The sequence below is a fragment of the Spermophilus citellus genome (assembly GCF_964194105.1).
Source record: "Spermophilus citellus genome assembly, chromosome: 18".
Taxonomy (NCBI): Eukaryota; Metazoa; Chordata; class Mammalia; order Rodentia; family Sciuridae; genus Spermophilus; species Spermophilus citellus.
Window position 1 is genome coordinate 7,387,197 of NC_138200.1, and position 9,579 is coordinate 7,396,775.

Sequence of the window (9,579 nt, forward strand, 5' to 3'; positions counted from 1 at the left end):
GTATCCGCGAGACTCTCCCGATGCTCCGCCCCGTTCTTCTAACACTTCCCGGATCTTTTGCGCATGTGTGTTGTGACCTGTACTGTGCTATACCCCTCCGCCGCCTGGCAAAGAGTCCCTTCATGTATATCACGATTGCTGTGACGTCTGTTTAATTGGCAGAACTGTTCGTCTACCGCCAGGTGTGTGCTAGGCTCTGTGGGCTCTGTGGACCCGCCACGTCATAAAGCAAAATCTTCCTTATTGAAGCTTACATTGTACTGGGGGAAACACTAAACGCATTTAAATTAAAAAATATAATTTCAGACAGTTGCCAGCGTAACGAAGAAAAATAGTTAAGAGAATGGGAGTGGGAGCGAGGCTATTTCAGAAAAAGGGATCAAGGAAAATTTTTCTGAAGAGGTAACGATTGAAAAAAGCCTGGATACAAGGAAAATCCGGGCGGGCTTAACAGCAAAGTGCAGATGCTCTGATTTGGGATCAGATGGCCGTGATCATGCATTGCTGGTTATGAGAGAGCTTGCAGCCATGTGGGTCTGTAAATATTTAACTATTGTAATTTAAGTTTCTTGGATTACATTATCCCTTTAACTACAGAAATTATTGCAAAATTCAAATTACTAATTTCATGCCTTCAGAAATATGAAAGAAACCATAATATGAAAACTCATACATGGTTGCATACCCATGTTAATTGCAGCACAATTCACAATAGCTGAACTATGGAACCAGTCTAAGTGTCCATCAATGGATAAATGGATTTTTTTAATGTCACACACACACACACACACACACACACACACACACACACACAATGGAGTTTTATTCAGCCATAAAAAAGTTATGAAATTAAGTCAATGCAAAAAAAAAATGGGTGGGAACATTGTGAAGCATAATAGGCCAAACTCAGAAGGTCAAGGTTGTGTGTTTTCTCTCATATGTGGAATTAGGAAAAGGATTTTACGAAAATTGAAGGGCAATCAGTAGAGGAAAGGGACTGGGGGGAAGGAGGAGGGGTAGGAAAGGGGAAATACTGGGGAATGGTTTTGGCCAAACTGTGTTGTTATGTCTTGTGCACATATGAATATATAATAATGAATCCCACCATTATGTACAGTTATAATGCACCAACAATAAAATGTGGGAAGGGCTGGAGATGTGGCTCAGGCTGTAGCGCACTCGCCTGGCATGTGTGCGGCCTGGGTTGGATCCTCAGCACCACATACAAACAAAGATGTTGTGTCCGCCAAAATCTAAAAAAAATAAATAAATATTTTTTAAAAAATTCTTTCTCTCTCTCTCTCTTTAAAAAAAAATAAAAATAAAATGTGGGAAAAATTAAGTATTTTGAAAAAAGCCCATAACGTGCATTAAAACATATTTTGACAGATTTTGCTTGTGTGTGTATATGTGAACTCTATTATTTTTGCAGCTTTCTCAGAAGTCCAAAGTTTTTTCAACGTTTAATGAAAATAAACAAAGTAATCCTGTCTTAATATTTTTTCCTATACTATTTGTAAGTAGATTCCAGAGGCATTTCACACACCCAAGCATTTAGCATATGTTTCCTAAAAATGAGTACTTTCTCCTACATAACCTCAAAGTTTTCTCTGCTAAGAAAATTTACCCAGACCTTATTCAGATATCCCAACTGACTCCAGAATATCTTGTTTTAATCAGGATCCAGTCGGGGGCCACACAGCTGCACATAATCAAGAGTTTGAGGTAAGCCTAGGCAACAGTTAGACCCAGCCTCAAAAGGAAAAAGCAAAAAATAAAAGTTCACACATTGCATTGGTTGTCCTGTCTCTTTAATATAAAGTAGAATAGACACATACTTTTCTTTATGACTTTTTCCCCCTGAAGTCCAGACCAGTTTCCTGCTGAATGTCCCACATTCTGGATTTGTCTGATTGTTTCCTCCTGGCATTTCAGTTTGTTCCACTATTCCTGTTTTCCCTATAAAATGCAAACTGAGGCTGGAGACTTGAACAGATTGAAGTTAAGTATTTGGGGCAAGAACCTGTTGCTAATGATACTCTGGATTCAAGTTGTGTCATGTTTGGAGATGCATAATTCAAATAATTCCACTGTTATGATGCTGAGTTTGGTCACCTAGTCAAAGGGTCACCTGGTCAAGGAGCCACCTGCCTAATGTCTCCTTGTAAAAGGTACATTTTCCCCTTGGTAGTCTGAGCAGTGAGACTTTGACTTGTGAAAATGTTCTGTTACCAAATTATCTCTCATCTAAGGATTGTAGCAGCCATTGCTGGTTATTGCCTGAATCATGCAGTATGTGGGGGAGGATCACATCTTATTTGCAATGAAAGAAAGGGTTTTGGCAGAGGAAGGATATAACATAATTCACACTTTAGAAGATCACTTTAATGATTTAACTTGTTATTATTTTAGTAGTAGTAGTAGTACCAGGGACTGACCCCAGGGGTGTTTAACCATTGAGCCACATCCCCAGCCCATTTTATCTTTTATTTTGAGACAGGTTCTCAGTAAATTGCTTGGGGCCTCGCTAAATTGCTGAGGCTGACTTTAAACTTGTGATCCTCCTGCCACAGCCTCTGGAGTCCCTGGGATTACAGGCATGCACCACCATGCCAGGCTTCGATAGATTTATTTTTTTAAAAAAAATACATCCAGGCACATCAGCACATGCCTATAATCCCAACGACTAGGGAGGCCGAAACAGGGGGACTGCAAGTTCAAAGGCAGCCTTTTTCTCAATTTAGGGAGGCTCTCTACGCAACTAGACCCTGTGTCAAAATAAAAACAGCTGGGAATGTGACTCAGTGATAGAGTCCCTGGTTTCAATCCCCAGTATTGATTAAAAAAAAAAAAAGATATTAGCAGTGGGTGGGAAGAAGTGATCAATTTAGCTATATACTTTGAAGGTCCCCGGGGCTCCTTATTCTGTGTCTGTAGGGATGGAATTAAAGTGTATAGAAAAGACAGGGCTGTCCCATCAATATGTATAACTGTAATGCACCATTAAAATGTGGGAAAAAAATCAAAAGGATGGACCAGAAGTGTGGCACAGTGGTAGGGTGCTCGCCTGCATGTGCCCTGGGTTGGATCCCAAGTGCCTCTCCTGCCTAAGAAAGGGGAAATTAAAAATCTCCTAGAGGAGGGCTGGGACTGTGGCTCAGCGGTAGCTCACTTGCTTAGCACGAGTGAGGCACTGGCTTCAATTCTCAGCACCACATATAAATAAATTTTTTTTTTTTTTTTTTTTCTTTAAAGAGAGAGTGAGGGGAGAGAGAGAGAGAGAGAGAGAGAGAGAGAGAGAGAGAGAGAGAGAGAGAGAGAGAATTTTTTAATATTTATTTTTTTAGCTCTCGGCGGACACAACATCTTTGTTTGTATGTGGTGCTGAGGATCGAACCTGGACCGCACGCATGCCAGGCGAGGGCGCTACCGCTTGAGCCACATCCCCAGCCCTATAAATAAATTTTTAAAATAAATAAAGATCTATCAACAACTAAGAAAAAAAAATTTAAATCTCCTAGAGGAGGACTGGGGTTGTGGCTCAGAAGTACAGTGCTTGCCTAGCATGCATGAGGCACTGTGTTCGATTCTCAGCACCACATAAAATAAAAAATAAAGATATTGTGTCCACCTATAACTAAAAAATAAATATCTAAAAAAAATCTCCTAGAGGAGATTAAGGAGGCACCAAAACACAACATAGGATTCTGGGTTGAATTCTGAATCAGAAAAACTAAAGTACATGATTTAGTTAATACACATTAATCTTGGCTCAAATAATTGTACGATGGTTGAAAGTAATGGAAACTGGGTGAAGGGTACTCTGCACTTTGCTTGCTCTAAGTCCACTGTAAGTCTTATAACTATTTCAAAGTAACAGATTTAAAGAAAATTTTTAAAAGAAGCTCATCTTCCCTTAATAGTAATAACCCTTACTCCTAGATTTGTCCACTGAGCAACTGGGTAATTGATGGTGGAGCCATTGGTTTAGAGAGGGAAGACTTGGAGAAGAGTGGAATTAGGGATTGGAAAGGGTTCTGGGTTTAGATATGTTAAAGACAACTGTTAAATACATAAATGTGGATTGAAAACTGGAATATTTGAGTCTGGGGATCACAGAAGAGTATGGAGCAGGAAACCTAAATTTTGGAGTCTTTGGGATACAGATGGTATTTGAAGCCATGCAACTAAATAAAGTCACATAGGAGATGAGAGAAGATGAAGGGAGGGGTCCACAGGCTGAACCCTCCAACATTTAGGGCTTACCTAGAGCAGGAAGAACCAGCAAAGGACATTGATGGTGAATTGTAGGAGGAAAGGCAGGAGAGTAGGTCTAGAAAGGCAAGGAAGGACAGTCCCCCAGGAAGGAGGCAGCGCTCAGTGTCTATGTTGCTGAGACATGCACTAAGGACCGGGCTGGGATGTAGCTCACTGGTAGAGCACTGGCCTAGCATGCATGAGGTCCCCGGAGTCACACACCATGCACACACCCACAATCAGACAAATACAAACTGAGGGATGGTCTACAAAATAACTGGTATTCTTTAAAAGTGTTGACGTCATGGGCTGGGGACATAGCTCAGTTGGTGGAGTGCTTGCCTTGCATGCACAAGGCCCTGGGTTCAATCCCCAGCACCATACACACACACAGACACACACACACACACACACACACACACAAGTATTGAGGTCATGAAAGTCAATAAAGTAAACTACCACAGACTGCAGAAGACGAAGGAGACATGGCAACTAAGTGCAATGTGGTATCTCGGATTGGACCCTGGAATGAGGAGAGGACATGGATGAAAAAGATGGAGACCTGAGTGGAAACTGCCACTTGGAATAATGTCATACTAATGTGAATGTCTTAGTTTGAACAAATATAGCATTTCAGCATAAGATGCTGTCATTAGGGGAAGCTGGATGAAGGATGACATGCAAGAACAACTACTTCAAAGTAAAAAGAAAAAAAGATGCGATTAAAACATGAGATGATATTGAGGAATGGGAGAGTCTGACTCTAATGGCTTCCCACTAGCTGCTGTAACCAATTACTACAAACTTAGAGGCTTAAAAGAAAGCTTATTAGCATTCAGTTCTGGATGTCAGAAATCTAAAATGAATGTCCCTCCCACACAGATTCCTTCTAGGGGCTCCAGAGGAGAATCCATTTCTCTGTACCTGCATTCCTTGGCTGGTGGCACTTCCACTATCTTCCAAACCAGTATCCTGGCACCTTCTGATCTCTGCGTCCCTCCTCACATCCCCTATGAATTAGACCTTCCTGCTTTTCTCATGAAGATTCCTAGCCATTTGGATAACCTGGGATCATTTCCCCAACTCAAGAACTTTAATTTAATTACATCTGGGGGAGATAGCAGGGATTGAATCCAGGGGTGCTTAACCACCAAGCCATATCCCCAATCCTTTTTTATTTTCTGAGACAGGGTCTCAGTAAGTTTCTTAGGGCTTTGCTAAGTTGTCAAGTTTAGTTTTGAACTTGTGATTCTCCTGCTTCAGCCTCCTGAGCTGCTGGAATTACAGGTGTGTGCCACTGCACCCAGCTAAATTTCTTTAAAAATTTGAGGCATGGTCTCACTAAATTGTTAAGGCTGGCCTCATACTTGTGATCCTCCTGCCTCAGCCTCCTGAGCACTGGGATTACAGGCATGTGCCACCGCACCCAGCTTAATCATGACTTCTCTTCTCATAAGAAATAACATAAACAAAGGTTCCAGGGACTAGGAAGTGGCCATCCTTGGGGACCATTATTCCCTTCCCATGCTGTAGACCTGAAAGAATTAGAAGCAATGACTAGAGTAGAATGTGCAGCTGGAGCAGGAAGAGAGGATCCAGCGTGTTGACAGGACATTGGTCTTAGACTGTGGGGGGACCAGATGATCCACTCAACTAATGAAAAGCAGGGATCTGGCAGCATAGGTTGTCGGACAATGAAGCATTTTGGCTACTTCAATGTTTTTTTTTTTTTAAGTATAGGCTTTTTTTTTTAATTTTTTTTTTTACTATTTATTTTTCAGTTTTTGGCGGACACAACATCTTTGTTTGTATGTGGTGCTGAGGATCGAACCCGGGCCGCACCCATGCCAGGCGAGCACGCTACCGCTTGAGCCATATCCCCAGCCCTACTTCAATGTTTTCAAGGATGGAGATGAAGAGGTGCTGAGTGCTGCAGGAGGTTTGCAGAGAAGATAGCTGAGTAATAGTTATCTTGGAGGGGTGGAGAGTGCATGGATTAGGGACATGTAACATTACCAGGCTTGGGTTTGGGATCACAAATGCAGAGGGATAGGTATGTCACTTTGGTTCAGTCTCCCCCGGTGCCCCCCAGAATGAGAATTCTCTAGGGTGGGATTTGAACCACCCTGCCCTGGTAGGGGTCACAGGTCAGAGCTAAAGACAGATGGAAAGAAGTGCCTTTTTTCTTTTTTCATGACACTAGGGATGGAACCCAAGTCCTTGCACATGATAGGCAAGTGCTCTATTACTAGGACACATCCCCACCCCACATTCTTTAGAGCTGGGGTAGAGTTCAATGCTACAGTATGTCCCTAGCATGTGCAAGGACCTGGGTTCAATTCCCAGCAGCACAAAAAAATGTTTTTGTTTTGTTTTTTCTTTTGAAATAAAGAAAGATGCTCAGTCAGTGTGAAGGGGAAAATAGTTGGAATAGGAACACTCAGAGGCCACATTCTGGATATCTATTACTGTGGTGGTTGTATTTTCACCCCCAAAACTGCATGGCTGCAAACAATAAAGAACATTTATTTTACTCATAGGTCTGTTATCTGCGTAGGGCTTGATGGGGCGGGCTCATCGATAGTTCAGGAACATCAGCATCCTGGATGGGCTGGGAAACCTGCTTCCAGGTGCTGGCCATGTGCCTTAAATTCCACCAGGGCCAAAGGCCAGTAGCCTATGTTCCTCTTCATCTGGCCTGGACTACTATCCCAAGAAAGACTGAGATGGAAAGCTGTATTGCCTCTTATGGCCCAACCTCAGAAATCACATAATGTTCCTTCCTCAGTGGTCTGACACCAAAAACGGGACATGGAATCTACATGATGGGATGTGGCAAAGTTTCAGACAACCAAGTGGGACAAGAAATACAGGAGAAGCCCTTTAAAAAAAAATTGGTACTAGGGATTGAACTCAGGGGCACTCGACCACTGAGCCACATCCCCAGCACTTATTTTTGTATTTTATTTAGAGACCAGGTCCACCATGCGGCCAGCGCAATAGTTTCATTAATGAGGTTCTTGGCATAAAAGTTAGTTAGATGAGATCGAAATAAAACACACAGACTCAGTTACCTTATTTCTATTGCCAGGTCCGAGATGGCTCCCCTCTCTGGTTCCCTCCTCTAACTGCCCAGCAGGGCAGCAAGGATTACTCAGGGCTAGCAGGAGAGAGAGAGGAGAGAGTACGCCTGGGAGTAGCTTTTTATTGGGGAACAAGAGATTCAGGGGAGAATTCCATCCAATGAAGGTTGAGGGGGGACCGCACTCCAAGGTCAGGGTCAGTGATTGGGCCCCCGGGGTCAGTGGTCAGTCACACCCCCACACGGATGGGCTCTCTCATCAGGAAAGGGCCGGGAAAGTTCCGACACAGCCAGAACACCTCAGGCCCTTAACGGGAGCCACACAATCACGTGTCAGAATGGCTTCCCACAACCAGGGTCTCCTGAGTTGTTTAGTGCCTTGCTGTTACTGAGGGTGGCTTTGAACTCACAATCCTCCTGAGCCACTGGGATTACAGGTATGTGCCACCGCACCTGGCTGAGAAGCCCTTTTTTTGGAAATTACAATATAGTCCAGGCCAGGTTATTAAAGGATCATGTATATGAGGATACTGAAATACATAAGACAGTAGTTTTGGAGTGATGGACAGGTAGGCAGAATCTAAAATTGTCCATGAATGAGCAGGAATGGACAGAAGGTAATGAAATGACTTCATCAAAGGATGGGATGGGACTGGGGATGTAGCTCAGTAGTAAAGCACTTGTTTAGCATGAGTGAGTTTCTGGGTTCCATTCATAGCACCATTCATAGCAAAAAAAAAAAAAAAAAAGAAAAGAAAAAAGAAAGAAAGAAAGAGATAGATGGGAACATGTATCCATAGATAGCATCAGCTCCAAAAAAGTTGACGTTTTCAAAGTCAGGTAAAGTTGACTAAAAGCCAAAAGAAGGAAGACATCTGCCTTACCTCCAGGCCCAGCAGCCAGAGGGAAGTGGGGTCTATGGGGAGGAGGGGGGTCATTTAGAGCAAGAAGGTGAATGAGGTGCCGAGGGGTTACTGGAGATGCTGCTGTTGATAGTCCATGACTTTCTGTCCCTTCAAAGGTTTGGAAGTTGCAAAGGATGGGGGACTGATTAGATTAAGGGTGTACAAAGCTGGGTGAAAATGAAAGAGCCATGGGAAGAGTAGCCACTCAGAATCACCAGGCCCCACCATGATGCCACCTTGACTCATGGAAGAGACCTGGGGCCACTGAAGGAGCTCTGGGATGATTTATGAAAGGTTTGGTCCTGCAACCAACACAGAAACTCAGAGCTTAAAGACCCACAAAAGGACGTCAGAGAATGGAAGAAAAAATAAAAACAAAGAAATAAGGGAGACAAATCAGACAGGTAGGGGCCAGCAGAGACCACGAAAGAGTCAAGCCAGCAACTGGGGAGCTACTGGAGTGGCCATGGCAGGAGGCCACTTGATCCCAGGAGTTCAAGGCCGGCCTGGCAATATAGAAAACCAAAAATAAACCATGAAAGAAATGCACACAAACACACAGAGGAGGAGGACAGACAACTAGAGAGGAGACATAGCTTTCCAGAAATAAACAAAAAGAATGCCTCAAAAATTGACAGGAGGGCTGGGTTTATGGCTCAGTGGTAGAGCACTTGCCTAGCACGTGTGAAGCACTGTGGGTTCGACATAAGAAATAAAAGTATTCTGTCTATCTACAACTTAAAAATAATTTAAAAAGCAAATTGACAGGAGCCAGGCATAGCAACGCATGCCTGTAATCCCAACAGCTCCAGAGGCTGAGGTGGAAGGATCTTAAGTTCAAGGCCAGGGTCAGCAACTCAGCGAGACCCTAAGAAACTTGGCTAGCTCTTGTCTCAAAATTAAAAAAAATTTAAAAAGGGCTGGGGATATGTATCAGTGGTACAACTTCCCTGGGTTCAATTTCTGGTAAGAAGAAAAACAAAAAATCGGCAGTTACAACTCTTAGTGCATCTCTCCATGCCCCCAGCAGAGGGCGCCCAGAACCCCTTTCCCAGTGGAGGTGGGGAACCGATGCCCACCAGCAGCAACCTCCCCAAGCCTATCTGATGGGTTATTTTTACTCGGTGTCACCGGATACCGGTGACCGGAAGGCCATCTTCAGTCTGCCCTTCGGTTCCTGAGAGTGACCCTACAGCATCTCCCCGCCTCCTTTTGCACCATTCAGCACTAGCCCGCTGCATCTTAGAAAGTCTTACAGAGAAAACAAGTGGAGACCCCTGGGCAGACTCTGGCGAGGGGATGGGGCGAACATGTTCTGTGGTTTGCAGCTGCCAA